Raw genomic sequence first — 15,022 nt, forward strand, 5'->3', positions numbered from 1 at the left:
GAAGATGATATGATATTTAATGAGTGTGTCTCATGTGTGAAGCAACACATTGGACTGCTCCCACTTGGACAAATCATCCAAAATAACTTGATTTCATATCATAGCTATGCAGATGACACACAAATTTACTTAGCTCTGTTACCAAACAACTATGGTCCTCTTGATGTATCAGTGTACAGAACAAATCAACACCTGGATGTCTCAAAATTTTCTTCAGCTGAACAAAGAAAAAACTGAAGTAATTATATTTGGTAAAAAGGAAAAAAGACTTAGGGTTGCCACTCTCCTTGACACAAAAGGGTTGAAGGCAAAGGATACAGTTACAAATATTGGTGTATTAATTGACAGTGATCTAAATTTCAACAGCCACATGAAAGCGATAACTAAATCAGCTTTTTACCACCTCAAAAATATTGCCAAACTCAGAGGGGTGATGTCAAAATATGACTTAGAAAAACTCATTCATGCATTTATCTCCAGCAGGGTTGATTACTGCAATGGACTGTTCACAGGCCTTCCTAAAAAGACTATTAAACAGCTTTAGGTGATACAAAATGCAGCAGCTAGGATTCTAACAAAAACTAAAAGAACTGACCACATTACTCCAATTCTTAAGTCCTTGCACTGGCTTCCAGTAAGTCACTGAATTGACTTTAAAGCACTATTGCTTGTTTATAAATCAGTAAATGGAGCAGGACCTAAATACCTGTCAGACATGCTTCAGCAGCACACACCTTCTTGTCCTCTCAGGTCCCAGGTGAAAAACCTGCTAGTAAAACCTACTGTTAAAACTAAACATGGTGAAGCAGCTTTAAGCTGCTATGCGGCTCAGCTGTGGAACCAACTTTCGGATGACATCAAAAAGGCCCCAACTGTAGCCAGTTTTAAATCTAGACTTAAGACCAAATTGTTCTCAGATACTTTCTGCTAGCTGCACCGAGTTAATTCTGAATCTGCCTTGATGATTATTCTACTTTGTCTTTTATTACTTTTTTACTACTTTTGCCTTTGTTTTTGCTTACTAATTATTCTTTATTTTTAAATTATTTTACCTTGTGTTTTATGTTTTCTTTTTATTATGATCTTTACCTTTTAACTATTCTTCTATGCTTTTACTTGTTAGTATTGTTTGGTTTTGTCTATGTAAAGCACATTGAATGACCTCTGTGTATGAAATGCGCTATATAAATAAACTTGACTTGACTTGAATATATTTTGCAGAAAACATTGTAAATCTTTGCTCAGTTTGCTGTACAAGATATTGGTATCATAATGTGATTGTTTTGACATCAACAGATGTTTTTCTGACTGGCAATAAGATAAACAAGGCGATAAGGCAATACATTGATAATTAATGACAGTGACCTGCAGAGTGCACTGTTTGCTGTGTCTCATCTGATGCCAGGGTGAAAAGCTTCATTTTCTGCATGTGCAATTGGTGTCCTACTGTGTTGTCTAGTACATAGTCTATGGCCCATTTCTTATTGGGACATGAACACTATAACACTTACAGCTGAGGATGGCACTCTTAGTTCGGGAATGGTTTGTTAATACAGGAAGCAAACGTTGTATCCTTCGACACTCTCCAATAGAAAGAACACCCTGATGCCAAAACAAGTTTTGCAACCACAAGAATGATGTACATGACAAATTGTCATCATACCTAACCTTTGTCATAGCTGATACATGTGTGTAGCCTATATTTCATGTTTTTTTCATACTTTCCGAAAACTATTACATAAGCCCACATACACGTACATTCAATGTTTTACTGACACTACAGTAAAATATTATTCACATGAAAAATATGATATATAAGAACTAGACTGACAGGTTGCAACTGCTGCATGGACATAAGAGTGGCACTGCTCTTCCCAAGACCATGTATTGCTAAGCCAGGATCAATGCTCACTCTTGGTTTGGAATCACACCTTGCACTTGCATCGCGACGGGCACTAACTTTGATCAATGTGATTAAAGCTGGACCAATGATTTCAGAGATACTTTACAAACTGACAAAAAACAGCATCAACAGTCAGGAAACAATGTATGTGGGGCTACCTTTGCTGTAAATAAATATCTTTATCACAAGCAGTCAAGCAAATGTCAAGCAAATATTTAATAACCTTTTAATAACCTACATACTCATTTTACAGTTGCAAGAGACATTGACAGATGTAGGTTCATCACTGTCACAACAGAACTTCCTCAATGCTGTATCATTCTGTCCACATTAACTGGTGTACACACCTCAACACCATGGCACAAGAAATATGCCAAAAAATGATGTTGCTTTATCTAAGCTAAGACCTCTTTCAACATATCCACCAAACATTTTGTCACCAAAGCAACCTGTCCAACACATCAAACAGTCTAATGAGTAAAAGCTTTTTACTACAAGGTCATATTATAAAATTGCATTGCATTTATAATGCAAAAATGTGTATGGGTCTTACAGTTATAAACTAAAAGTAAACTTTAAGCTCCATAGCAGCTTCAAAATCAACTTAGTGGACTGTCTTCTTCAACCGTAGCATGCCACTGCATCGTGTGCAGATCCCATGACGGGTCCATAAGAGGCTAAAGCCAGAGGGGATTTTGTTCGGCTTTGCCCGGTGCGTTCACCAATAAGCGAGCAACACTCATCTGTTTGCTGTTGATGCAGCTCTGTCCACCTGAGAGGCTGCTGAGGGCCTTCCTGTGTTTTCACAGATGCCACAATAGATGGAGGGGATGAGGACCACACAGTTCTAAAAATCTTTTCATTTCGCTATATGACGCGCTTGCAGGGAGTTGGCTTGAGGGGTATAAGGGGATGGGCTTTACATTGTTTGCCTCTGCATTCCAGCAGACAAAGCTATGTTGATAATAATGCACTTACTCATTTCATGCGTATGGCTTTCTGAAATGTCTCTTGCAAGCAAATATGACTAGAGTTCTTTGATTTAGATTCTGATAACTTTTTTAGGCGCTTCTTGTAGTGATGTCAAAGACCACTTTTCCTCAATTTTGGATTAAAATTCCAATTCAGTTTTGCTTTCTGGGCAGTCATTGTATTCGTGAGCGTCAGTAATGGTGTTTCTCTCATCGTTGTGTCCATCTTTGTTTGGACACTGACAGATGTTAATACCCCATGCCAGCTGAAAAGGTAAATGACCGTGCCTCTCTGCAGGAGCCTGCCCGCACCCTGAAGTACTGGCTGCAGGCAATCGTGCAGTCTATCCCTGCACCCCAGCTCCCTGTTTTAAAAGCGGATAATCCTTTAAAGGTGCCATGTGTAAGAATTGAGGTAAAAATATCCAAAAAATGAGCTACACACATCAAACGAATGAGAAAAAATAAGGGCGATGAAGTCATTAAAAAAATGACAAGGTATAGTGCTGCAGAGATATCAACCTGAATTAGCATAATTACTTTAGCTAATTAGCTAAATTACTAGCCACAGCCCGACAGGTGTCATAATACCAGTTTCGGCCATGGGAGGTGGTATGCGGGCAAAATAACCGCCAGCCAAACTGCAATACACGTTTCTCGGTTGTTACTCTAGGGTAGACCAACTCACTTTCTGGAGGTATACTGCCCCCATCTTTTATGGAATGTGGAGTATGAATTGATTTTTGGCGGACATTACACATGGCACCTTTAATGGGTTTTGGAGGGAGGTGATGTTGCGTTTGAAGTCACTCCAATAACCATGCAAAGTCACATTCTGTCCCCACATGTACTGTACAGTTGACTGAAGTAATAAGATGTCATCTATTAGAACAGGGGTCCCCAACCTTTTATGTACCATGGACCGGTTTGTTTCCTATTTTTTTTTCACGGACCGGCGGGGGGGCTGGTGGATGTGTCGGGGTTTCCATGTTCCATATGTGTTGTGCATGCGCATTACTTGAAAAGAACTAGCTCCAGTTATGTATGAACAGTGAAGGTAACGATCTCTTAAACATGTGAAAAACGTGAACTTGAAGATTGAACAATATGAACTATGAATATTGAACAACTTGAAGCTACATCTATAAGTGTGAACATGCTTAACAAAATATGGGAACAAAACATGGGAACTAAACGTGCATTACGAATATAATCAGTGGGAGCCCTGTGCTTGTTTCCCTGCAACAAGAAGGTTCCATATGGGGGTGATGGAAGACAGTGACACCCTCAGTGTGTTTGAAATGTCCAGTCGATTGCGCAATTTGGTCTTAGTTGCAGTCATTGCCGAAAACCCGCGTAAAACCACGTATCTCGCATAGATACGTGGTGGGAAATGGTAGCAACGTTTTCAGCGATTTTACGGCTATCTCGGGATATTCTGCTTTGGTTCCCGCCAGAGAGGTTTCCTTATACACACTCTTAAGACCACCGTCATTTGCAATTTCGATCAACTGCTCTTCCTCCTGCGCTGACAAGTTAGGACTATTCAATATTGACAAATGGGTTGCGGACCCACTCATTGGTTTGCCGTGGATCTTTGGAGGATGGGAAGTAACGCTCAAACTCATTTGATCGCGCACCAGCTGCGAGAGAAAGGGCCCTGCCTCAGTCTCTCCCAAAACCCCCACTACTGTTTGGAACATATCAAATACACCCCGGTCCACTCGTCGTGCCCACAAATCAAGCCTGGCTTTAAATTCAGCGACTTTATCTGCCAGTTTAAAGACAGTCGTCATTCTCCCCTGGAGTGACAGGTTGAGGTCATTAAGCAACCCGAATATGTCACGCAGGTAAGCAAGTTTTGACACAGAGTCCTCATCACTAAAATGTGCAGCTAACGGTGACTTTTTTTCTGTAAGAAATCTCTGCAGCGGCTCTCGCAACTCAAACACTCTGGCCAGTGACCTGCTAAAGATACTTGTTTTTTTTTTGCTCATTCTAGCAGTTTAGCTAACTTCGTGTGACACTACTCCAAACTAGTTAACTAGTGAGGTCATAAATGTATACTAGTAAACTAGTTCAAGACAAAATTCACACTAGTCAACTAGTGGCGCAGAATTCAAATTAGGAGGCGGAGAATTCTGGAAATTGAGGCTTTTGGAATTCTGGAAATTGAGGAAATTATTGGCTCCCTATGTCCAAATAGAAGATGACAACCAATCACAGCGCAGAATTTCACAAAATCCCACCCACAACATTTGCTTGAGGCACACAAGTTAACATGCTGGCCAAAGGAACTTTAACTAGTAAACTAGTGGCTTCAATGTGACACTTACATGTAAACTAGTGAAGGCAGAACTGCTCACTAGTTAACTAGTGAAGACACAAATGCCCACTAGTTAACTAGTGAGGTCTAAAAAGTGTCACTAGTTTACTAGTGTGCACCAAAACACCCACTAGTGAACTAGTCATGGCAATTTCCATTCGACTAGTTAACTAGTGAGGTGCAAAAAGTGTCACTAGTTTACTAGTGTGCCCCAAAATGCCCACTAGTTAACTAGTGAAGGCCATTCTAGCCCCACTAGTTAACTAGTGAGATGCCAAAACGCTCACATGTTAACATGTAAAGGCCAAAATGCCCACTAGTTTACTAGTGAGGGTGTTGTGGGCCTTACTAGTTAACTAGTGGCATGCATATTTTGTTCACTAGTTAACTAGTTACACCTAAAAACACAAACAAGCTGACCGTTTTTGTCCACTAGTTAACTAGTGGAAAAATTTAAGTCTTACTAGTTTGCATGTGTGGCAGTGAAGCAGCTCACTAGTTAACTAGTGCCTGAAACGATCATTATGCATATTCTAATGAGAGGGTGGGTAGAAGACTCCTATTGGGTATCATGTAAGAATCCCACCCAGTCTATATGTAAATTTACTGTTCATAGCCTCGCGATCAGGTCCTGATGGGTGCCCCTAGTGGCTAAGGTGACACACTGCTCTGCAACGGTACTTCAGTATAGATAGTAAAGCAGAGCCTGCAGTATGCAGTATCTCATATTCTGTCAAAATGTTTTTTAATAATAACAGGGAAACCCCATGCAAGGGATCGATTTTAATATTATTCTTTGTTTATTGTTGCTAGGCAACTACAGACATGTATCCATTCAGTCGCGCTTTTCTGATTAATAACTGAAAAACAAAAGATTGTACACATTAACTGCACACATTAACTGCACATGGTTTCAAAAGTAATTAAAAGCTCAAGAAAAAAAGTCATGCACTCCTAAGGAATTGAACCCTGGTCTCCCACATGATCTCCTGCTGCTTAACCACTTGAGCTAGACTTGCCACATCAGTAAGGCTATCATCAATGTTCATGTTACTGAAACGTTTCGTTGCTAGGCAACCATATACAAATGCCTCCAGTTTTATCACGATTTTCAGACTAATAACTGAAAAACTAAAGATTGTAGACATTAACTGAACGAAGATTATAGCAATACACCACAACTTTGTCACTAGACGTGTTATCAAAACATATTTTTATGCCCAAACGATCTTAGTTTATAAAGGTTTGCTCTTAGAACAGCCTGGATGAAGTCAGCCATGTTTTCTAGGTTTCTGAGTCCTAAATGGACCAATCAAAATCCTTGTTCCGCCTTCTTCATTTGCATGTAAGTGCGACATTGCGCACTAGTTAACTAGTGGGACAATGTTACGTCCCACTAGTTAACTAGTTGCACAAAATGCAAGCCGTTTGTGTATTTATTCAAATTCCACTAGTTTACTAGTGTGAATGGCATTTTTCTCCTGCTAGTTCATTATGGACAGTGTTTTGTCCTCACTAGCTAACATGTAAGGCTCAAAATGCCCTCTATAAGCTAGTGAAAGGCATTAATAATGCAGATATGCTCACTAGTTAACTAGTGAGCATGTCCTGTTCCATTACTAGTAAACTAGTAAGGCCAAACATGTCAACTAGTTAACTAGTGAAGGCCAATGTGTCACTAGTTAACTAGTAAGAGTACCTTTTGCATTACTAGTAAACTAGATAGCTCCAAAAACAGCCACTAGTGTGTGTCTTGTGCGCACTAGTTAACTAGTGAGCTGCTTTACTGCCACACATGCAAACTAGTGAGACTTAAATTGTTCCAGTAGTTAACTTGTTTAAATTGTTCCACTAGTTAACTTGTTTAACACTAGTACAGCTTGTTTGTGTTTTTAGGTGTAACTAGTTAACTAGTGAACAAAATATGCATGCCACTAGTTAACTAGTAAGCCCCACAACACCCTCACTATAACTAGTGGGCATTTTGGCCTTTACATGTTAACATGTGAGCGTTTTGGCATCTCACTAGTTAACTAGTGGGGCTGCAATGGCCTTCACTAGTTAACTAGTGGGCATTTTGGGGCACACTAGTAAACTAGTGACACTTTTTGCACCTCACTAGTTAACTAGTCGAATGGAAATTGCCGTGACTAGTTCACTAGTGGGTGTTTTGGTGCACACTAGTAAACTAGTGACACTTTTTAGACCTCACTAGTTAACTAGTGGGCATTTGTGTCTTCACTAGTTAACTAGTGAGCAGTTCTGCCTTCACTAGTTTACATGTAAGTGTCACACTGAAGCCACTAGTTTACTAGCTAGAGTTCCTTTGGCCAGCATGTTAACTTGTGTGCCACATGCAAATGTTGTGGGTGGGATTTCGTGAAATTCAGCACTGTGATTGGTTGTCATGTTCTATTTGGACATAGGGAGCCAATAGAAAGCCTCAATTTCCAGAATTCTCCGCCTCCTAATTTGAATTCTGCGCCACTAGTTGACTAGTGTGAATTTTGTCTTGAACTAGTTTATTAGTATACATTTATGACCTCTCTAGTTAACTAGTTTGAACAAATGATGCATCAACTAGTTAACTAGTGAGCCTGCTGCCATCACCTAGCTAGCTAGTAAGCCATTTATGGTTCACTAGTTAACTAGTGACATTGACCTACTGCAACTAGTTAACTACTGAGGTGTTTTGCCTTCACTAGTAAACATGTGCACATTTTTGGCTGTCACTAGTTAACTAGTGAGACCCAAAAGCCTTCAACTAGCTGACTGGTATGCATTTTGGCCTTTACTAGTTAACTAGTAGACATTTCTGGCTCTCACTAGTTAACTAGTGAAGCTAAAATGTGTTGACCAGTTAACTAGTGAGCCTTTTGGCTCCCACTAGTTAACTAGTGTGCATATTTTGGCCCTCACTAGTTAACTAGTTCACACAAACATGGCTCACTAGTTAACTAGTTGACAAAAATGGCTTACATGTACATGACAATTATGCCTGATATCAAGATATCAGAATAAATGCTCAATCGGCTTTCCATACGCAGCGCTGAAGGCAATATGTAAAAGTGTTGAAGGCGGGACAGACAGACGTAAGAAAATAGACCTTGCAAAATGCAAACATGCGTGCAATCAAACAACTGCATATAGGCCTATGTCATGTAAAACCGTGACATTATTGCGAATTAAATTTAATTTAGTTTGCATGCATTTTTTTTAAACTCATGTCGTAGGCTACGGCCCGGTTAGGAATGTCCCACGGCCCGGTGGTTGGGGACCGCTGTATTAGAATACAACATACAACCATATAATGGAATGCCGTTAAAGCTGGGTTCATCATATTTATGCTTCTGCTTCTGTGTGGCTGTGTGGCAATCTCAACAAATCAATCAGGATGAAAAGGTTATACCGTGTCATGGCATGATGGCCTGAATAGCCTTGTACATGCATTATCCATATGGTACATGATAAGTCTCTCTAAGCCGTATTTTCATAATTTCCCCAAGCACTTAAGTTAGCTAAACATTTTTACTTCTTAATGTCTGAGGCTTACACCACAGGAGACAAGGCATCTGTAATAACACACTGCAGGCCCATGTTTTCTCACACAGGTTATTGTGTTATTTTATGAATCTTTTGTAAGCTGTGGTAAGATACATATTTTCTTCCCATGACCCTTTTCATGTGTGCCAAATTGCCAATAACTGTCATTATACGGTAGTATTGCGCTTTCCTCTCCCTTAACACAATGCTGAGTCATATGGCATTGCATTTTTAAGGGTTCACAACTGGCACACAAGAGCATGCCAGATAGGGAGCTCATGCTGTTTTATGCCTTCCAGTTCCTCAGACCTGGTACAACCCCCGAGGCCACTCAGATTGAAAACAAAGCATGTTTCTGTGATCCACAGATACCAAGAACAATTTATGGCTTTGGTATGTGGGGGGCACGGGGGTTGGGGAGGGGTAGAGAATCCATTAGAGTATAACCAGGTAGAATGAATGATTCCCTCCCATAATGTACTGCAGAGTCAGAGAGGGTGTTTGCTTCCTAACGCTGGAGGAGTGTGCATGATTGGTCACCTGTGTGGACGCAATGGCTGCGGCGCTCTCCTCTGCGCTCCGCTCTGCTTCCTCCTTCCTCAGCTCGTGCCCAGAACACAAATGCTGCCTCACGCAGACCTTTTGTGTGACCCCTCGCTGTAATCTGAGAGGGCAATGGGACAAGAGGAAATACCTTTCGGATGCAGGCGAGGTACCCGCCGAGGGCCCTTCTCAGGGGCCAGCAGGGGACAAAAGCGGCTCTGTGCGCAGGGAGAGCCGGCCGTGACCATGGCATCTCCTGTGTCCCCGTGGCGTGGTGCTCGCTCAGCCACTTAAAGCCACAGGTGCTGAGAGGCTCCGTCTGTGTGCTCTGCTTCAGCCCTCCTGCATTCCCCAGGTGCCATACGATACGGAAATGGCTTATTAGAAAATCATGCAGCACCCCTGGTACAGATCCAAGAAGAGGGAAGTCATGATTTACTGAAATTGTGTACGTGTTTCCAATTAATGCCCAAGTGAGGATGATATACACAGGGAATGGGACAGTCAATTCTATATAGAATATAGAGTATATATTTTGAGTACTGATTAGCCAGTGCAACAAGTTTTATGAAACATTAGTAATTGTCTATGCTATAATGGTGTCTCTTCATGTAACATTTTTGGCAGGCAATCATGGGATAAAGAACGAGGCATTTTGTGAAGACTTTGCAAAAAGCCTCCCCAGAGATAGCCTTGGAATTCTAAACCACCCTGAGAAATCTTGGCGTACACTTAGCTTACACTTGTACAAGTGGTGCTACAATAATAAATTGACGCAGAGCTGTTAAAGAGTGAAATTTGGTTTCCATGAGATCATATTGAGTGTAGAAATATCGTCAAGGTTGTCTTGCCATAGACTTACATTGTCAGTCTCTTCTGTGACCAAAGTATGACCCTTTATACTTGAAAGTCAGGCCTTTGTTACAGTAGAGATGGCACAATGTTATTTTTGAAAACGGAGTGGATGAAATGTCCGTTTATGAAAATATGTGTAAGCCGAAGCCTCATGATCCATTCATCCGGATATCAGGGACCGCCCCCGTGATTACATTGTTTTTCCAACTGCGAGTGATCATGTGCTTAGCCGTCGGAATGTATGAAAACATGGATGCCACAACAAAGGTTAAAGCATATATGGTCACTAATCTTAAATAAACAACTGTATTTGCTTAAGATATGGTGTAAGATGCTTGTGAAAGAAGGATGTGCAATAATTTTCAAGTGACAAAAACATATATATAACTGTCTCATTGAATTGCATTATGCACACTCAATTCTCACTGCTAGATAACAAGTACCAAAATATGATTAGTTCATAGATTTCACCTGTAAAATTCATTTTATACAACCCCACCCCCATCTTGCCTGTTCATAATTGAGAATGAGAAATTCTTGAATTGTGTGCATGTGTGCGTGTACGTGTTTATGTGTGTGTGTGTGTGTGTGTGTGTGTGCGTGCATGTGCTTGTGGGTGTGCCTGTGTATGTGCATGTGCATGCATGCGTACATATGTCTACTGTGTGTGTATGTGTAATACGTATGATTACTGTGAATGTATGTGTGTGTGTGAATATCTGTTTATGCACATGTGTGCATATGGAATGGGTTAACATGACCCCTGGAGGCAAACATACGCAAAAAATTGGTCATCCTAGGCCCTACGGTTCTCAAGATATTCACAGAAAACTCTGTTGGTGTACGGTCACTAAATGTACACATAAATTAATTTATTGTATGGCCCCCCATGAACGGAATTCCACGAAACTTGGCGTGCATTCAGAGGGTGTCATAATGATCCTACACTTCCGATTTTGTGCAGTTTTGACCATGTTAGATTACAACACCTCATTTTTACTTTTTAATTTTTAACTAGGTGGCGCTATATATGAAATGAGTGGTTATGGAATGGGCTGACATGGCCCCTTAAGATCAACATACAAAAAAAGGTGGTCCTCCTAAACCCTACGGTTCTCGAGATATTCACAGAAAACTGTGTCCGCCCTACCCTCCTTTCGGGGGGGTCCAGTCCAGCGCGGGGGCTACAGATCAAAATGACAAACAATGGTTCCATGCTATCCATGTGGGGCTACATGCCCACCAAGTTTCGTGCACCCCGGTCTTTCAGTCTTCCGGGAATCCTTGACGGAAAATTGGCCATGCGAAAAAGAAAAAAAAATCTGACTAAACCTACAGTATATGACCGCCAGTTCGCTGCGCGGCGGTCATAATAATTCGGCGGGGTTATGACAGGAGGAAGGAAGGAAGTAAGGGAGGGAGGATGGACAAAAAGACAAATGATCTGCACCCCGAGTGAAAACCGAGTGTGTCAATTAATGCAGTATGTCATGAAGGACGTTTCTAAATGTTAGTTCCGCGTGAGTAGGCCACCATAGATCTATAGAAAGCTAGATAGCGCATTGTCCATTGAGTTCAATAGACTAGGTGCATGAAAGGCTCTTCCTGTACACTCATTATTTCCGGTGGAGCGTTAACTGTGTTATAACGGTCCTTACATCTTCACTACAACACTGAATATCTTGTTTGCCCAATAATAACAATTTTAAAGGTTGTATCAGCGATTTCAGGCCCAAAAAAGGCTCAAACATAAATGATCACATTCATCTAATCTTTCCTAACAATCCGCTAGCTGCCTGCCCCATAAGCAGGCCGTCAAAAAAACGCGTCTCTGTAGGCAGCCTAGGCTCCGAGATCTGTACACAAAAACAATTGCTATCAACAAGGGTTGGCAACCCACTCAAATGCAAAATAAAGTGTTTCAACCAATAACCAACAAGATACACGTTTAGGAGAGTTTTAATTGCACGCGGAGGGAGTAGCGAGCTTTTCTTAGCAATCTTTGTCATAACATGCTGATTCCCTGGTGCAATATCCAACCGGGTCCGTGTAGACACTAATTACATTAACAATAGCGGCAGGTTCAAACACATCTGGTTCAACCGGAAAGAAATTAGCATACAGAGAGCCTTTGGTGCACGTAGCCTATTAGGTGGCATACGTGAACACTGCCGCCATATTGCTGGGGGCAAACACCCAGTGCCGCTGCTGGCCATTTGGGTGCCCTAAGCAGAACTGCTTTGTGGTGCCCCCCAATCCAAAAAAGTATTTTATCTTTGTTTTGTTTGTTTAAAATATGAATTTATAATAATTTATGAAAATATGAAATATTACTAAAAGTCCAAATTCGGAGCAGCACAGATGTAGTATGAGCTATAAACTTTAATTAAGGTGCACAAAAGGGACTCTGAGGAAGATGCATGAAGCATCGAAACGTTAGTCCCTTTTGTGCATCTTAATTAAAGTTTATAGCTCATACTACATCTGTGCTGCTCCGAATTTGGACTTTTAGTATATCTACACGGTCCGCTCTTCGTCTGATGCACCAGATGTAATGCTGCAGAAGTGCGGTGGATCCACTCTTTTGTGAAATGAAATATTACTAGTTTGAAGTACTAGTATAAATGGTGCACTGTCACTTTAAGGGCATTGAGTCTACATAGACCTTTTTGCCAGCTCTATTCAAATATAGACTATGGCTGATAAACAAACTCTAGCATTGTCTGTGCAACATTTATAGCACAATATCAAGCATGACCATTTTCCATCAAGGATTCCTGGGACACTGAAAGACCGGGGTTCACGAAACTGGGTGGGCATGTAGCCCCACAAGGAGAGCATGGAACCATTGTTTTTCGTTTTGATCTGTAGCCCCCCCGCTGGACTGGACCCCCTGAAAGGAGGGTAGGGCGGACACAGTTTTCTGTGAATATCTCAAGAACCGTAAGGTTTAGGAAGACCACCTTTTTTTGTATGTTGATCTTAAGGGGCCATGTCAACCCATTCTATAACCACTCATTTCATGTATAGCGCCACCTAGTTAAAAATGAAAAAGTAAAAATTAGGTGTTGTAATCGCAGATATCTGTGACCTGACATGGTCAAAACTGCACAAAATTGGAAGTGTAGGATCATTATGACATCCTCTAAATGCACGGCAAGTTTTGTGGAATTTCCGTTCATTGGGGGCCATACAATAAATTAATTTATGTTACTTTACACCAACTGGCCTGTAGGTGGTCGGACACAGTTTTCTGTGAATATCTCGAGAACCGTAGGGTCTAGGAGGTCCACCTTTTTTTTGTATGTTGGTCTTAAGGGGGCATGTCAACCCATCCCATTACCACTTATTTCATTTATAGCGCCACCTAGTTAAAAATTAAAAAGCAAAAAAGTAGGTGTTTTCCTCACAATATCTCTGGCTGACATGGTCAAAACTGCACGTAATTGAAAGTGTAGGATCATTATGACACCCTCCGAATGCATGCCAAGTTTTGTGAACTTTCGTTCATGGGGGGCCTTACAATAAAGTAAGTTATGTTAGTTTTCTGTGAATATCTTGAGAACTGTAGGGCCTAGGATGAACCAAAATTGACCAAACAGATACACACACACACACACACACACACACACACACACATACATACATTCACAGTAATCATATGTATGACACATACACACACAGTAGACATATGTACGCATGCATGCACATTCACACACACAGGCACACACACAAGCACATGACGCACACACACACACAAACAAACATAAACACGTACATGCACACATGCACACAATTCAAGAATTTCTCAGAATTATGAACAGGCAAGTTGGGGGTGGGGTTGTATAAAATGTGTTAACATATGTGAAATCTATGAACTAATCATGTTTTGGTACTTGTTGTCTAGCAGATACCAGTGAGAATTGAGTGTGAATAATGCAATTCAGTGAGACAGTTAGAATCATATATGCCTTTCACCTTTTGTTTTTTAGCCAGCAGCCAGACCAGCAGATACCCTGACTTTGCTAAATTACTGCAGCTAAGCAGGCTTAGTTAGTACTTGGATAAGAAACCTCCTTGGAAGAGTAGGTTCCTGCTGGAAGTAGTGTGGGTGGCTGGCCAATAGGTGGCACACACATCTGGTATCACAATGGCTACACAGGCATGAAGGCTTGGCCCCGGGCGTGGCCCAGGGACTCAGTAGCGCCCCCTTAGGTGATTGATCCAGTGGTTGGCACATACTTTCAGCTAGACACACCAAATTTGGTAGGTGTGTGTATCTCCCCAAGATGAACAACTTTTGTATGTACAATGCATTAGCCACGCCCAACAGGAAGTGAAGTATTTGGGATTTTGTGCGGACTAAAATGTGATGAATTGTGATGCCAAAAGAGGTGCTTCCCATGGGTGAAAACGCATGAAATTTGGCACACACATCAAGAGGTACCGTGAATAAACTGGGGAAAAGCCTTGGCACTGGGATTGGCCCAGGAACTTCATAGCGCCCTCTTATGTCAGTTTAACTTGTGGTTTGCATAAAGTTTTAGATACACACACCAAATTTGGTGGGTGTATGTAACTCCCAAAAACAATCAACTTTTGTATTAACATGCCATTAGCCACGCCCACATGAAGTGAGGTAATTGGGATTTTGTGTGTTGTGGACATGATCAATTTTAATGTACTCCTCCTAGACGGTTGCTCCGATTCATGTGAAAGTTGGTATACATGATGCCAATATGCTTCTGATTCTAAATTGAGAAGCTTTTTTGATATGTTGTAATTTGACGAAATGGCGAAACTATATGAATTTGTATATGAACAATAAATGTGTCTTAATTCACCATGCATGGCTTGAAATGTTTTAAATTTCACAGGTTT

Source organism: Alosa pseudoharengus, unplaced genomic scaffold, assembly GCF_046254945.1.
Source record: "Alosa pseudoharengus isolate Yale_2024_CS ecotype anadromous, Long Island Sound unplaced genomic scaffold, YU_APseudo_1.1 YU_APseudo_1.1_scf_3, whole genome shotgun sequence".
NCBI lineage: Eukaryota > Metazoa > Chordata > Actinopteri > Clupeiformes > Clupeidae > Alosa > Alosa pseudoharengus.